General features: G+C 35.8%; 1 protein-coding gene across 6 annotated transcripts in view; it reads left to right on the forward strand.

Moving 5' to 3' along the window:
- Gucy1a2 (guanylate cyclase 1 soluble subunit alpha 2) overlaps positions 1-17088 on the forward strand; it is a 389111-nt gene that overhangs the window by 327015 nt on the left and 45008 nt on the right.

The raw sequence follows: 17088 nt of genomic DNA on the forward strand, positions 1-17088 counted from the left end.
AGACAAAAGAACATTAAAGGTATTTCTTTGTCTTGCAAGATTAAAACACATTAGACAGGTGACTGCAGAAAGTGAGATGGACCTAGGCAGGGTAGTGATATTAGGGCAGAAAGAGTTTCTTGTAATTAAGTTGTAATAAAGAATGCATTTTATAGGTGTGCCTATGTGACTACCTAAAAAAAGAACCCAAAACTAACAAATCTTCCGAAGATTTTTACTTCTTTTGACTTGAAAACTAAGAAGGTTTGGTCTCTTGAGTGTCTAGAATGAATTCTGATAGCAACCATTTCGATATGCCCTAGCTGTGTCAAGACTGCTGGCAGAACTACGACCCACTATCTATCCTGAAAACTCTCTGTTGTGTTCCAGGTCCCAGTGTCCAGCTCTAATAGAAGTGTGAGCAATCTGTTCAGATAGTTTCATGGTGCAAGTCCAGTGGCCCTATACACTTATTGTACCCAAGTTAGCTTGTTTCATCTGTTCAAGTCTTTTGTTAGTCTGTAGTTGATTTTGACTTGGTTGAGTTAAAATTATAAGAGTGGAAGACTTTAGACAAATGTCTGGAAAATATTCTTTATTAAATTCTATTTATGAAACTCCCTTTTAAAGAGGAATGTTTGAGTGCTAATAAGTTTTAAATTTCTTATTTAAAAATACTTTTATTCAGATATTTTTAAATGGCTTAAAATATATTTTGCTTGAGTTATGGGAAGCTACTCTGTTAAACATTACCTAATATGTCTTCATAGACATGTAAGGTAGTTATCTTTCTTTGTGCAGCAGTTTACAGCTATATAGAAGAGACAGTTCATGAAGAATACAGTGCATAAACAGCAGGTGAAAAGAATGCTGAACACAATTTGTGCTAGGAATATTTAAATTTCCAAAGAAATTTTGAGAAATTGACACACACGCTCACATGCTCACACACATCTACGTGCATACACACACACAAACACACACACACACACACACACACACACACACGTGTTGTGGTAAATGTTAAAAATAATGCGGGGCACCAGGCACCAGACACCAGACACCATGCCTTGCTACTTCCTGCTACCCTCTGTCCCCAGTGGTCTCTCCACCTCTATGGCTAGCCCCACATTGGCTCCCCAATGTCCTGGACTTGGAGGGCTGAAGGAGGTTGTTCTGAGATTGTCTTTCTAGGGAATTTAGAAACAGTTATAATTTAACAGGGAGAAATTAGCTAGAATTGATTTTCAGCCTTAATCTTATTTGGTAGAAATCCTTATATTCGTTACTAAGTTAAAGTTATAATTTCTTACATTGGTACAGAATTTATTTAATACAAATTTAAAGTTTTCTTTGGTACAAATTTCTTATTGATATAAAATTGGGATTGATATTGCTACTCTCATATAGACATTGTGCCTATACAACCCATTTAAGAATACAAGGCTTAGACCCAGTCCTATAACTGTTGTATAAACTGATTTGAGATGATGAAACATATGAGTTAGGGACCAGATAGCTAATTTATAGCTTTGAGTTTACTGTTAGGGTGGTTTCAAGATAATTTATTAGAAATAGCTAATAGTAGTTAATGGACAACAGTCCAGATTAAATATATAGATGGTTTTCAAAATTGTCAGAAATCTACAAAATGTGACATTTAATGTCATTTATTCTTTTGTTGTTGAGACATATCTGCTCCTAGAAGCTCCTTATTTGTGGATTCAAAGAAATAGTTGTCTTTCTCACCAGTTTTCCAATTATTTGTTTTACAAATCCTTGACCATCCAGTCAATCAATTGGTTACAGCCTATGAGTCACTGAACAATTGCTCATTTGACCATTTCTCCTTCCAAACAAAATGTATGATCACATGTATTGTCCAAAGTTCTCCACACTGTGAAGATGTTCTTTCACTGGTGTCATTTCAGGTTGTCGCAGAAAGGGGTATTACTATAGCCACTTCTGGGTGGTATCTGTATAACTTGCAGAATGGTCAGTAACTTGCAGAACAGACTCTAATATTCTCTTCTTCAGTCACCCTATCATAGAGCACATTCCATGAAAATACAGGTACACATTGCATTGAAACAGAGGTAAAAACATCTTCATGCAATTTGTCTTCAGGACCTGCTCAGACACTATCACCAGGGGTGTAGTGTCTCACAAAAAACTACTGATACTATCTTATATTAAAGGGTTCAATTAAACTGTACTGACCTAGTATTAAGTAAAATTTTGAATTCTGAATAATTATATTAGGCTCTTGTCAAGCTGTTCTTTTTTCTTTTTGGAGCTATTGATTGGTATATTCTAAACATATTTGAGAGAATTTAAAAATAGAATTTTATGATATCTAGGGTGAAGGTTTTTGTTTGTTTATTTTTAACAAATTGCAAAATTTGGCAAGGGAAATTTAGGTTGCATATAATGGATTTGTTCAAGATATCTTATTAAAAGTTCATCTCAGTTTTACTTTACAAACATTAATGAATGTTTCGAAGGTGGATGAATATACAATGTCTAGAGTGGCAAAAATATATAGTATCATTTGTATTTAGATAAAGACTGAGTTGGATATACTGTATTTGTTCAGGACATATTGTTAAAATCGCCTCTCAGTTTTACTTTACATTGATGAATGATTCAAAGTTGGATGAATATCTCGAGGGGCAAAAATATAGTAGCATTTGTATTTAGATGAAGGAGACAATGATAGTTTTGACTGGGACAGGAAATCCTTTCATTCATTCTTCTGTTCATGAATTCATTTATTCATCCAATAAATTATTAAAGTGTTTAAAAATGTTTGAAAAATGTGAAACCCATTGGTAAATATAGGGACAAAAAATGACTTAGAACTTAAAAGTAATGTTGATGGGATACTTTATAAAAGGTGACACATGATGTGGATGCAGCACAAGTACCTCTCCTCTGTGTCAGAGGACCTCTTGAAACAGACTGTTGTGACGTGGGGCTTATGGATTCCTTAGTGCTTTGCTTTTAGTTTTATTAATCATTTGAATTTTCCACCCAAATGAGTGAATATTTGTCTAGCTGAATAATAAAATACATTTATTATAATTGAAGTTAGGATATTAGTTCTATTTGAATGTATGTGTGTTTCCTTAGGCATGCAACTCATGTTTCTTGATTTTTTCTAATATATTGAATTATGAAGCCAAGTGACTTCTAGTATGTATTTTATAGATAGAAAATTCTCTTTAGAACATTCATTTTAAAAAGTGCATAACTAATACAAGATAGGCTTATCAAAAATTTTCAAAACTTGTTATATATTCGCTTCCAATAATCTACAAATCTAATAAAATATCAAATGAATCAAATTCCAAAACTATCTTCTGGCTACTAAAAAACACCAAATATCTATTTAAAAAATATAGTTTCAACTCAAACAAAAATTGATCTGAGAATGGATGGAACTGGAAAATATCATCCTGAGTGAGGTAACGCAAACACAGAAAAGCACACTTGGTATGCACTCATTAATTAGTGGATATTGGCCCTAATGCTCGAAATACCCAAGATGCACAGAACACATGAAACTCAAGAAGGATGACGAAAATGTGGATGCTTCATTTCTTCTTTAAAAGGGGAACAAGAATACCCGAGGGAGGGTATAGGGAGGCCAAGTTTAGAACAGAGACTGAAGGAACGTCCATTCAGAGCCTGCCCCCACATGTGGCTCATACATACACAGACACCAAACTAGATAAGATGGATGAAGCAAAGAGGTGCAGGCCGACAGGAACCAGATGTAGATCTCTCCTGAGAGACACAGCCAGCCAGAATACATCAAATGCATAGGCGAATGCCAGCAACAAACCCCTGAACTGAGAACGGGACTCCTGCTGAAGGAATCAGAGAAAGGACTGAAAGAGCTGAAGGAGCTTGAGATCCCATATGAATAACAATGCCAACCAACCAGAGCTTCCAGGGACTAAGCCACTACCCAAAGAATATACATGGACTGACCCTGAGCTCCAATTCATAGGTAGCAATGAATAACCTAGTAAAGGCACCAGTGGAAGGGGAAGCCCTTGGCCCTGCCAAAGCTGGACCCCAAGTGAACGGGATTGTTGGGGGAAGGTCGGTAATGGTGGGAGGACAGGAAGGGGAAAACCCACATAGAAGGGGATGGGGGGTTAGGGGGATATTGACCTTCAAACCGGGAAAGGGAATAACATTTGAAATGTAAATAATAAATAACCAATTTAATAAAGATGGAAAATAAAATAATAAAAAAACTAAGCTATACCCACAGTCTTATAAAAAAGAAATGTTACTTCTAAATGAATATATTAATAAATAGCACAATTCTTCCTTAGTATCTAAATTTTCGTAGACATAAACCTGAACTTCAATCCCTCTGACAGTTTTCATATTGGTCCACAAAGCTTACAAAAAGAAACACTTTGAAGTAGATATTACTGCAGACTTTAAATATCAAAGAGAAAACAACTAAAAACACACCTAAAGAACAAATAAGTCTACAATGCAAAATAAAGATGGAATTACGACAGCTTTAACAGTGTCCAAAACTAACCAACACAAAACAGTGCTACCATCATGAAAGTTGCTACTTGACAGACTGGTTGTTTTCAATAGGAGTCAAAACCAAAACAAGTACTGACTGATGCAGTATCAGGCACTTCTACTTCCATGAATTAAAACTAGTGTTCACACAGTTCAGATGAGTGGGAGTCAATATAAATATGCACCTTACCAGACATGTTTACATTTAATGCCAAGAATGGCTTAGAAATTCCATGTGCTCGAAGTCACTATAATTATTGTACAAAAATTAACTGTGGTTCCAAATATCCTTGCACAGTTCATCTCAGCAGTGTCTAATTGGCTATCCAAGACGGGTAGAAGCATGCTTCCTCGGTCCCAGTGGAAGCACTAAGGATAGAGTCATATGAGAAGGCTTTACATCTATGGTTTCTTTCTTTTCTTTGCTTTAAATTGTATATTTTTATTTACACTTCAAATGTTATTCCCATTCCCAGTTTCCCGGAAATAAGAACCCTATCTCATCCCTCTCCCCCTTTTCTATAAGGGTTTTCCCCTTCCCATCCATCCCTCTTCCCACCCCACCCCTGACATTCCCCTATAATGGGGGTCAAATCATTGGCAGGATGAAGGGCTTCTCCTTCCATTTGTGCCCAAAAAGGCCATCCTCTGCTATGTATGCAGCTGGAGCCACTGGACAGTCCATGTATAGTCTTTGGGTAGTGGTTTAGCCCTTGGGAGCTCTGATTGATTTGCATTGTTCTTATGGGGTTGCAAAGCCCCTTGAGCTATTTTAATCCTTTCTTTAACTCCTCTAACAGGGGTCCAGGTCTCAGTTAAATGGTTTGCTGCTAGCATTCTCCTCTGTATTTGACATGCTCCAGCTGTCTCTCTCAAGATACATCTATGTCCGGTTACTATCAGCATGCACTTCTTAGCTTCATCAATCTTACCTAGTTTTGGTGGCTGTATATATATGGGCCACATGTGTGGCAGGCTGTGAATGGACATTCCTTCAGACTCTGCTCCAAACTTTGCCACCAAATCCCCTCCTATGAATATTTTAGTTCCCTTTTTTAAGAAGGAGTGGAACATCTGCACTTTGGTCATCCTTCTTGAGTTTCATGTCGTCTGTGGATTGAATCTTGGGTCATTTGAGCTTTTGGGATAGTATCAATGAGTGCATGCCATGTGTGTTTTTTTGTGATTGGGTTACCTCATTCAGGGTGATATTTTCTAGTTCAATCCATTTGCCTATGAATTTCATGAATCATTGTTTTTAATAGATGAGTAGAATAGATTGTGTAGATGTACCACATTTTCTGTATCCATTCCTCTGTTGAAGGGCATCTGGGTTCCTTTCACATTTATGAAAAGAGTGGAACATGTGTCTTTGTTGTATGTTTGAGGATCTTTTGTATATGCCCAGGAGAGGTATGGATAGGTCCTCAAGTAGTGAAATGTCTAATTTTCTAATTGTACAGTGTGCAATCCAAAGAACAATGGAGGAATGTTTCTCTTTCTTCACAACCTCACCAGCATATGTTGTCAACTGAGTTTTTGATCTTAACTATACCGACTGCTGTGAGGTGGAATATCAGTGTTGTTTTGATTTTCATTTCCCTGATGACTAAGGATATGGACCATTTCTTTAGGAACCTCTCAGACATTCTAGATTACTCAGCTGAGAATTCTTTGCTTAGTTCTGTACCCCATTTTCTAGTAGGGCTATTTAGCTCTCTGGAGTTTAACTTCTTAAATTCATTGTATATTTTGGAAAATAGACCTCTATAAGATATAGGTTGGTAAAAAAAAAAAAAAAGATATAGGTTGGTAAAGATCTTTTCTCAAGCTGTTGGTTGTCCTTTTGTCCTAATGACAGTGTCCTTTGCTTTATAGAAGCTTTGCAGTTTTATGAGGTCCCATTTGTTGATCCTTAATCCTTATGCATTCTTTTACTTTAATAATAAAAGTTGATTAAGGGAAGAGAATTTCTGGGATATTTTCATGGAAATGTGCATTTAATAGAAACCAGAGGAATTATGTTTCTTTTTACTTTTTTTATTGGATATTTTTATTTATATTTCAAATGTTATCCCTTTTCCACTACACAACTCCCTACCCCCTTCCACTTCCATGCCCTAATATTCCCATACCCTGGGGAGTCTAGCCTTGGCCGAAACAAGGACTTATCCTCCCATTGGTGCCCCAACCAGGCCATTCTTTTGATACATATGCAGCTGGAGCCATGGGTCTGTCCATGTGTAATCTTTGAATGGTGGTTTAGTCACTGGGAGCTCTGGTTGGTTGGTATTATTCTTATGGGGATGCAAACCCCTTCAGCTCCTTCAATCCTTTCTCTAACTCCTCCAATGGGGATCATGTTCTCAGATCAATTGTTGGCTGTGAGCATTTGCCTCTGTATTTGTCATGCTCTGACTGAGCCTCTCTGGAGACAGTCATGTCAATCAGCATGCAATTCTTGGCATCAGCAATATTGTCTGGGTTTGGTGGCCATATATATGTGGTTTCTTTTTCTTTGACATTGTTTAGATAGTGGATTACATTGATGGATTTCTACATATTGAACCATCCCTGCATCACTGAGATGAAACCTACTTGATGATGATGTATGATGGTTTTGGTATGTTCTTGGATTCAGTTTACAGTTTTTTTGTTTTTGTGTCTGTCGATATTTATAAGGGAAATTGATCTGAAGTTCTATTTTTTTGTTGGGTCTTTGTGTGGTTTAAATATAAGTGTTTTGTGGCTTCATAGAAGGAATTGGGTAGTGTTCCTTCTGTTTCATTTTGTGGAATAGTTTATACAGTATTGGTATTTCTTCTACGAAGATCCAACAGAATTCTCCATTAAACCCGTCTGTTCCTGGGCTGTTTTTAGCTGGGAGACTTTTAATGAATGCTTTTATTTCTTTAGGAGTTATAGGACCATTTATATGGTTTATCTCCTCCTGATTTAATTTTGGTACCTGGTATCTGTCTAGAAAAATTTCCATCTTATCCAGAATTTCCAATTTTGTTGAATATACGCTTTTGCAGTAGGATTTGGTGACTTTTTTTAAAATTTCCTCAGATCCTGTTGTTATGTCTCCCTTTTCATTTCTGATTTTATTAATTTGGATACTTTCTCTGTAGCCTTTCCTTAGTCTGGCTAAGTGTTTATCTATCTTGTTGATTTTCTCAAAGAACCAGCTCCTGATTTTGTTAATTCTTTGTATGGTCCTTTTTGTTTCTATTTGGTTGATTTCAGACCTGAGTTTGATTGTTTCCTGCCTTCTACTCCTATTGGGTATATTTGCTTCTTTTTGCTGTAGAGCTTTTAGGTGTACTATCAAGCTACTAGTGTATATTCTATCTACTTTCTTTTGGAGACACTCAGATATATGAGTTTTCCTCTTAGCACTGCTTCCATTGTGTCCCATAGGTTTGTATATGTTGTGCTTTCATTTTTCATTAAATTCTAAAAACTCTAATTTCTTTATTTCTTCCTTGACCAAGTTATCATCAAGTAGAGCATTGTTCAACTTCCATGTGTATGTGGGCTTTCTGTCTTTTTTGTTTTTATTGAAGAACAGCCTTATTCTGTGGTGATCTGATAGGATGCATTGGCTTATTTCAATCTTCTTGTTTCTGTTGAAGCCTGTTTTGTCACTGATTATGTGGTTAATTTTGGAGACAGTAACCTGAGGTGCTAAGAAGTTATATTCTTTGTTTTAGGATGAAATGTTCTACAGATATCTGTTAAATCTATTTGGTTCATAACTTCAGTTAGTTTCTCTGTGTCTCTGTTTCTTTGCTTTTTCCATGATTTGTCCACTGCTGAAACTGGGGTTTTGAGGTTCAATGTGTGCTTTGAGATTTAGTAAGGTTTTTTTTATGAATGTAGGTGCCCTTGAATTTGGACATAAATATTCAGGATTGACAGTTTATCTTGGTGGATTTTTCCTTTGATTAATATGAAGTATCTTTTCTTATCCTTTTTGATAACTATTGGTTGAAGGTCAATTTTATTGGATATTAGAATGGCTATTCCAGCTTGTTTCTTGGGACCATTTTCTTGTAAAATTGTTTTCCAGCCTTTTATTCTGAGGTAGTGGCTGTCTTCATCACTGAGGTGTATTTCGTGGATTCAGCAAAATGCTGGGTCCTCTTTATGTATCCAATTGGTTAGTCTATGTCTTTTATGTGTAATTGTGTCCATTGACATTAAGAAATATTAAAGAATAGTGATTGTTATTTCCTCTTATTTTTGTTGTTAGAGTTGGTATTATGTTTGCATGGCTCTCTTCTATTGGGTTTGTTGCAAGAAGATTACTTTCTTGCTTTCTTACTTTTTCTTTGGTTTCACTTACCTCCTTGTGTTGGAGTTTTCCCTTTGTTATCCTTTGTAGGGCTGGGTATGTGGAAAGATAGTGTATAAATTTGCTTTTATAATGCAATATCTTGGTTTTTCCATCTATATTATTTGAGAATTTTGCTGGATATAATAACCTGGGATGACAATTGTGTTCTTTAGTGTCTGTATGACATCTCTCCAGGATGGCTTTCATTGTCTCTGGTGACAAGTCTGGTACAATTCTGATAGGTCTGTCTTTACGTGTTACTTTATCTTTTCCCTTACTTCTTTTAATATTCATTCTTTGTTTTGTACATTTGGTGTTTTGACTTTTATTTGACCAGAGCAATTTTTTTTTTTGGTCCAATCTATTTGGCGTTCTCTATGCTTCTTGTATGTTTATGGGCATGTCTTTCTTTAGGTTAGGGAAATTTTCTTCTATAATTTTGTTGAAGATATTTACTGGCCCTTAAGTTGGAAATCTTCACTCTCTTCTATACCTACCATGCTTAGATTTGATCTTCTCATTGTGTCTTGGATTTCCTGGATATTTTGAGTTAGGTGCTTTTTGCACTTTACATTTTCTTTGTTGGTTTTGCCACTGTTTTCTATGGTATCTTGTGCCCCTTAGATTTTTCTCTTATATCTCATGTATCCTGTTGGTGATGCCTGTGTCTATGGCTCCTGATCTCTTTCCTAGATTTTCTATCTTTAGGGTTATCTCTTTTTTATGTCTTTATTGTTTCTATTTCCATTTTTAGATCCTGGATGATTTTGTTCAACCTGTTTGTTTGTGTTTCCCTGTAATTTTTAAGAGATTTTTCCTCTTTAAGGGCTTCTACTTGTTTACCTGTGTTATCTTGTATTTATGTCCTTAAAGTCCTGTAACATCATCATGAATTGTGATTTTTCATCCTAATCTTGCCTTTCACGTGCATTGGAATATCCAATATTTGCTTTGGTAGGAGAACTGGGCTCTGATGATGCCAAGTAATCTTGGTTTCTGTTGCTTAGTTACCTTTGTTTGCCTCTCACCATCTGTTTGGCTCTGGTGTTAACTGGCCTTGCTATCTCTAACAGTGGCTTGACCCTCCTATAAACCTCTGTGTCACCACTGCTGGATTCTGGTTCTCTTCCAGCAGGATCTGGGTACACAGATTTGTATCACAGGTTCAGTTCAAGTCACAGGCAGAAACTGGAAGGATCCTGTCCCAGACTTCTCCTAGGATCCTGTGTCCAGAGGACTCCAGGTGGGGTCCTCTTGGGCCAGGAAAACAAACAGGAGTCTTCTCTGAGGATTGTCAACACTTCTGAGAGTCCTGCTTTCTCGCCAGGTGATCTGGGTACCGAGAGCTGTGGGACTGGGTCAGATCTAGTTGTAGGTGGAAACCAGAAGCATCCTGTCCCATACTTCTCTTATCTTCCTGTGCCCTGAGGGCTCCACGTGGGTCCCTCGGAGGTGAAACGATGGTCTTACCTCTCCTCTAAGGTGTGTTAGCACTTCTGGTGACTGGCTTTCAGCTCTGAGCACAGGGAGAGACTGGATGAATTATGTTACTATTTTCTTTGTTTTTTTGTGACTCTTATCCCTCTTAACTCTTTGTCCTTTAGCAAGCAATTTCCCTGTTGTGTTTCAGTTTCTAGATATCAGGAGTTTGATGCACAAGCCAGAAACCTTCAGACTGAAAAAATGTACATTATATCTCAGCTGTGTGTTAGGGTTAAGAGTAAGGTGTTTGCTTTAATTAGACTTCTCTCTTTACAGATTAGTATTTTTAGTTATTATGTTTAATCCTCTTTTTACTTTATAGTCCTTTAGGTTAGCTGTTATTGTTTCAATTTGAAGATAAGATGTATTTTAACTGATTATATATATATATATATATATATATATATATATATAATCACCACAAAGTCATACAAGTGAGTCAAATTCCAAAGCCTGACCCCTTCTAAAGAGGTCAAAACCCTTTTATTATCTACAACCTTCAAATACCCCCAGTTGTTGTTGTGAGATCTCCTGGGACAACCAAGACTCCAAATGAAAGATCATCTCACTGATGATGCTTTAGGTTGGTGAAAACCTAGCAAAAGGTTGTATCTGTTGTTACCCCTGGTGGTAGATCAGACACAGATATGTTCAAGGAATGTTCAACTAGGGGCTGTAGATAAACCAAGACAATTGTAATTAATTGTAATCTAACTGCATCCTTGCAAAATCTCCAAATCATTGACATTTTAATCAAGTAATCATTCTTGGAAAATGTTCATTGTAGGGAATAGCTCCTTTCTAAAAATTTTTCTTCATAGATGATAGATTTATTAGGTAGGTAGGTAGGTAGATAGATAGATAGATAGATAGATAGATAGATAGATAGATAGAGATAGATGGATTGGCTAGATAGAGATAAAGTTGAGAAATATCTGTGAGATTTAATTTTTTGTTTTATGTGCATACAGCTGAACCTCAGATGCACATTAGAAACCATAGAAAAGCCTTCATGCTGATTCCCAAATCTTACTCTACATCCATAAAATCACAGCTTTTGAATGTAAACACCAAAAATCCCTTCTAAAGCTGCCAAAAAGATCCTAGTATGCAGCCAACAGTGCTTAATTTTGTGTAACTCAGGGTGTAATGCTGTGCCTAAACTTTTTCCAGGTGCATAAAAGCAGTTCAGCTTCTGCTCTTCTGTGTAAAAAAAATATAGGTGCAACAGAAGAAAAGAATGATGCTTTACAATGAACTTCACTAGGCATTGTCCCATCACTGGTACTGCTTTTATTTATTTATTTATTTATTTATTTATTTATTTATTTATTTATTTATTTAATTTAATGCCCCATGGATTCTAGGAGCAGGGTTTTCCAGCCTTTCTCTCATCCTCTATCAACCTCCCTCTCTCTCTCTCTCTCTCTCTCTCTCTCTCTCTCTCTCTCTCTCTCATATTTAAGTATATATATGATGTATAATTTCTATATATAATATATATATACTATTTATATTTCTAGTACAATTATAATGTGTTACTATGTTGTTACATGATCTATTAGTAATTCATATTCCTTGCACAAATTGTTAATTTTGTCAATACCTAAATTAGATCCTGGTTACTTCTAAATACATAAACTTACTTTTAGCATTACAATTGCTAGAAGCCATTTTCTTCCTTTTACAGAATATTATGGCCTTTTTTATACAAATTTCAGGACTCTGATTTCAGGACTAGATAGTATCACCTAACTTTTAGATGTTGTTGAAATCTCTTTCTAGCTACCAAGTATACTTAATAACAGCATATGTATCACAGAATGCCTTTTAAGAAGCAGCCAGAAAGTTCATCCATTTTGTCCCACCCCGTATCAATGTTTGATATTCATCCAGTATCATCAACTATAATAGTCCATCAAATATGCTTCCTAATGAATGTGTGTGTGTGTGTGTGTGTGTGTGTGTGTGTGTGTGTTTACTTCTGTGGATTATATGTAACTCATGAGTATAAGAGCCCATGGTGGTCAGAGGAAAGAATCAATATCTGTGGAACTGGAGTTTTAAGTGGCTTTAAACCAAAATGTAAATCCTGGGAAGTGAATCAGCATCCTACACAAGTAAAAGAATCATTCCTAAGCATCCGACACAAGTACAGGAATCATTCTTAAACTCTTATCTATATGAATTAAGGTTTTAGTATGTATTTCATACTCTATTTTGATTAACCCTCTTTTCCAATCTTCTCCTTTCTACCTTTGCTCTTCCTCTATGTTTAAACATTTCCACTCCCAGCATTCCCTTTCTAATTGCATATTATTTAAGTTCTGCTATCCCAGCTCCTTTAAGGCATGTCCTGCCAAATGGTCTTGTTCTGGTTTGCTATTTTCTACAGGAACTTCACGTTCAATCAAAAATTTGAAGCTAGAATGCATATCTGAGGAAGAACATGAGATAATTGCTTCTCTGTGCCTGAGTTTTGTAACTCAATACAATTTCCAGTTCCATTCATTTATTTGCAATTTCCACAGTTTCACTTATCTCTAATTTTGAATAAGATTCCATTGTTTATATTTACCACATGTTCTGGACTCATTCATCTGTTGGTTGACATCTAAACTAATTCCACTTCCTTGCTATTGTGAATAAGCAGTAATGAACATGAATGACATGGCTTGTATTTCTATAGAAGGTTATATTAGGCATATTCCCTAGAGTAAGTTATGTAGTTAGTTATGTAGAAGGAGAATTAGGTATATTTCCGGAAGTAAAACAGCGTCTGTAGTAACTCCCAATCTCTTCTCAATAATTTTGTTTTTGCTTCAAAATCTTTCCTGTTCATTATTTTCTGATATACAGAACTTTGGGGAGGGCAAAGGAAATATAATTTTTCTGTAGCAAGACTACAGTAACTATCTAACTATAATTATGACCATTATTAGAACATTTCATTCTTCATCCTATTTCCTTCTTATTAAATAGACTATGAAAATTTTGTATTTTAAAAGTTAGTTTTGATAGGGTTATACAGGAATAACTAAGTTCAATGTCGAATATTTAGAGGATCTAATATTTATGGTGATCACATATTCATTTAATTAAGACATGTGCTATTCATCTTTCTTCCACTTGGTGAGATTTAAGTTTCTTAGAGGAAGCAGGTAAAGCCTTGTATTGGGATTGAAATGTATTCAAATTGCTTTCAAAAGACTGGGGAAGAGAAGGAAATGAGTGGATGGTAAACAACAAGCACCCCACAGAGAAAGATTTGATTATTGTATATGCTTCCAGTAGTGTTTTGTTCTTGTTTTTATTTTGTTTTTGTTTGAATTTTTAATGCTACTGGATAAACATTCAAATGCTGAATGTCAAAAAAATTCCAAATATTAGATTAAAAATCAAATATTGACAGAAAATAATGACAGTGATTTTTTTTAATTCACTCAATCTCTTAACTGCCTATTAATTTTTGTTTCATTAGTTAATATATGCTTAAAATGTAATGTTATGGGGTTAGGGATTTAGCTTAGTGGTAGAGCGCTTGCCTAGGAAGCGCAAGGCCCTGGGTTCGGTCCCCAGCTCTGAAAAAAAGAACCAAAAAAAAAAAAAAAAAAAAAGAATGGCTTTAAAAAAAATGTAATGTTATGCTAGTAACTATCCATATTTTCAGTACAATTACAATATGTTACTGACATATTCCTTGCACAAAGTGCTAATTTTGTCAATACCTAAATTAAATTCTTGTTGGTTCTAAAAACATAAACTTACTTTTGGTATTAGAATTGCTATAAGCCATTTTCTTATTTTTACAGAATATTGTCTTTTTCTTTCCAAATTTCAGAACTCTGATTGCAGGACTAGATATCACCCCCTTGTTGGATGGTGTTTAAATCTCTTTTTAGCTATCAAGTATACTTAAATAATAGCATATATATTACAGAATGCCTTTTAAGAAGCAGCCATAAAGTTCATCTATATTCTTCCAAACATAGCAATCTCTGATATTTATCCAATGCCATCAACTACAAAAGTCCATCAAACATAATTCATAATCAGTATTTTGTAGGGTTTTTTTTTTATTTTTTTTGTTCTCCTTCAAAATCTCCAAACCTGACCATAAAGCCATTCTCTGCTCCAACTTAAATTGTTCATTTAAAACCCCAGATTTTACAAAACTGTAGTAAAGAACGTGTTGTGTTGTTGTAGAAATATAAAAATAAAACAGTAATGTTGGTCTTTTACCCGCTGGGTCTACACCTTGGTGCCCCACGTTGGGCTCCATCTCTTGTTGTAAAAATATAAAAATAAAAAAGTAGTTGTCTTTTATCCTGCTGGGTCTGCACCGCGGTGCCCAAGGTATCTGCTAGATATCTTGGCGGACACACATTCCAACTGCACACTTTCCTACACTCAAACCCTCACATAAAAGAACACACAACACAATAATCTTACAACCAATTGGTAAGATATAATTGCCCACTTAAACATACAAAGCCCGGTAGTATCCATCCCTTAAGAACATTAATAACAACCTGTAAATACACAGAGCAGAATCTTAACATCACCTGCCATCTTGTCCTGCCACGGCTTCTCCCCTTTCTCCATCTCTGTCCTGTCTCTCCTCCTTCCTCTAGTCTCCTCCTTTTCCTTCAAACTTCTCTCCTGCCCATCCTTCCTTCTCCTCCAATGACAGGCCTCCTTCTATCCTGTACCTGCCCCTCACCTGTACTTTACAAATTCAATGGAGAGGTGGTTCTGGTAAAGTCACCTGAGTTCTGAGTTCTTGACTAGGCAGCTGTCCTTGGGGCAGTGGAATTAGCATCAAAATACAGATAACTTCAGGGCAAACAACAACATTTGTGCACACAGAAAGATGCAAGAGAAACCAGGAAATGTTAAACATAGAACTGATCTCTCTAGTGGGAGTAGGTATTTGGCTGCTTTCTGAAATGCTAAAGAAAAATTGCATTCACAGCCCAGTAATATCTGTTGTGCCATATTGAGACGGCTCTTCCCATAACACTAAGAATATTATGTTTGTTTACCCCAGACCTTTATTCCTAGAACATTGAGGATTGTTTATAAGTTATAAAATTCATCTTCAGGAGAGATGTCACTTGTACTTTTTACAATGGCCTAAGTGATTTCTGTGTTATCTTAGGACATACATTATATTTAGCCCAGTCATTCCCCCTTAGATTGAACATTTTTTCTAATTCAATAAGAACCTACCTTACCGAAGCCATATGGATTTTGTAAAGAGCTTGAATGTAGGAAGGAAAGATTTTTCCCTAAAAAAAATGTGATATGCTTAGGACAACAATATCTGATCTGAGGTCAGATTCTAGAAGTTCTAGCCCAGCACCATATCAAAGTCGACCTGAAACTACTTCCAGCATATCTTTTTCTAGGCCAACTCAAAATGCAGATGATACCCTCCACTCAAGTATACTAAGAAGTACATCATAAACTATATTGTGGTAACCACAGGGAAGATAGTAATTTAATTCTTTGGTCAAATACTTTCTGTAAAGTGAAATTTTCTGTGAGTTGTACTATGTAATGCTCAGAGTAAATGAAGAAACATATTTTGCCCAAAATGCTATTTGTCTAAGCATAAGAAGTGGGAGTATGTCATATGCCACTAACAAGACTGAAGGACATATCCTTACAAAAGAGAGAAACCGCCATATAAAATTTGAGGTTATCTTATTCAGGGTTTCTATCCCTGCACAAGCATGATGATCAAGAAGCAAGTTGGAGAGGAAAGGGTTTATTCACCTTACACTTCCACATTGCTGCTCATCACCAAAGGAATTCAGGATTGGAACTCACACAGGGCAGGAAGCAGGAGCTGATGAAGAGACCGTACAGAGATGTTACTTATTGGCTTGCTTCCCTTGCTTGCTTTCTGGACTGCTAGCCCAGGAATTGTACCACCCACAAGGGGGTACAATTAATCACTAATTGAGAAAATGAGAGCTGGATCCTCATAGAGGCATTTTCTTAAGGGATGCTCCTTTTTCTGTGATAACTCCAGCTTGTGTCAAGTTGACACACAAAACCAGCCAGTACAGAAGTTATTTCTTTTTTTTTTCTCCCTTGTCCATGGAGAAACTGTGCATAACTAATAGATGCTTCAGATCACTTGTGAGTTTATATTATACTGACAGCTTGGAGATTTTTAAACCTAGTCTTTAAAACATTGACTATTACTTGTCAGGGAAATATTAATTAAAGACTAAGATGAAAAAATGAAAATGAATTTCATTCACCTCATTTATTGGTGCAAAATATTTTATACTAAAGTTAAGATGTATAAAATTTCAGTTAAGAAAATCCTCTCTCATCCAATAAGAGAAACAATAGCTTAAATCTTTTTCTATTAAAATGGTGATTTTTCAAAATCATAGAATACAATTTTGTTTGTTATATTTGTTGATGGTACAAGGATTGAAGTTAGGCCCTACTTCGCAATTCAGTGTACCCAATTTTTTTCTTTTTACTATTTTTACTCTATCTCAATATTTTTTTCTTTCCCTGCTGAATATGGCTGAACCCTCTACTCCACCCACCAAAGATGCTCTCTTTCTTTGGTACTCTAAGAAATTTTTCTCAATGGGGGTTTCTTCTTTTTTTCCAGGTTACATTAACAAAAATTCATGTTTCTGTGATATACATTATTTCTTTTATTGGACACTTTCCTGGTTTCCCGGACATAAGTCCCA

The sequence above is a fragment of the Rattus norvegicus genome, chromosome 8 (genome assembly GCF_036323735.1).
Source record: "Rattus norvegicus strain BN/NHsdMcwi chromosome 8, GRCr8, whole genome shotgun sequence".
Lineage (NCBI taxonomy): Eukaryota > Metazoa > Chordata > Mammalia > Rodentia > Muridae > Rattus > Rattus norvegicus.